Raw genomic sequence first — 913 nt, forward strand, 5'->3', positions numbered from 1 at the left:
AAAATGGGTTCCGCCCGGTGTATTAAATATTAGGAAACAGTTTTTCTAGAATCAAAATGGTTCAAATGGCTCTGAGGGCTATGGGACTCAATTTCTGAGGTCATCAGTCCCCTAGAACTTAGAACTACTTAAACCTAACTAACCTAAGGACATCACACACATCCACGACTGAGGCAGGATTCGAACCTGCAACCGTAGCGGTCGCGTGGTTCCAGACTGTAGCGCCTAGAGCCGCTCGGCCACACAAGCCGGCTTCTAGAATCACCAAAAATGGACAGACAAGTAACGACATTAAGATAAATATTTCCGTACGTCGGTGGTGCTTATCACCATAACAATAGTCATTACTTGCCACTCCTAAGCATCAGCTATGCCGATTAGAGATAAATAACCAGAAAATAATGTGGTAAGCTTACGTAGACGATGTGACCTTCATAGGAACGATGGAATAAATACGAGAAACTCTACAAATCGCCCACCACTAAGAACTCAGCTCGCATCTAGTGCAAAACTAAACAAAAGTAAGTCTGGATTCACGCATATAGGCTCAGGAATAAGCCCTCGGACGGAAGATCAACTAATTGTGGTCTCAAAAGGTAAAATGCTTACTCGTCGATTAGAATTCCACTTTACAGCACACTGTTACTACGAACGGCAAAAATATATTTACAAGAGTACGTGCATACGTGCAGCAGCATAGCATAATACAATCGAATTTTAGAAAGTAGAACTTGTGTTTACTATTTTAAAGATGAATTATTTACCACAAATTCTTCCAGTACCTCAAGACAGAATGACGTCGGCGCTTGGCACCTTCGTAGGTCTATGTCATATATTTAAAGTCAAGTATGACACACTGACATTCGTCACAGAAAATGGCGGTCTCAGTCTCGTACACAACACTGATCATTAT

Source organism: Schistocerca americana, chromosome 4 (genome assembly GCF_021461395.2).
Source record: "Schistocerca americana isolate TAMUIC-IGC-003095 chromosome 4, iqSchAmer2.1, whole genome shotgun sequence".
NCBI classification, from domain to species: Eukaryota; Metazoa; Arthropoda; class Insecta; order Orthoptera; family Acrididae; genus Schistocerca; species Schistocerca americana.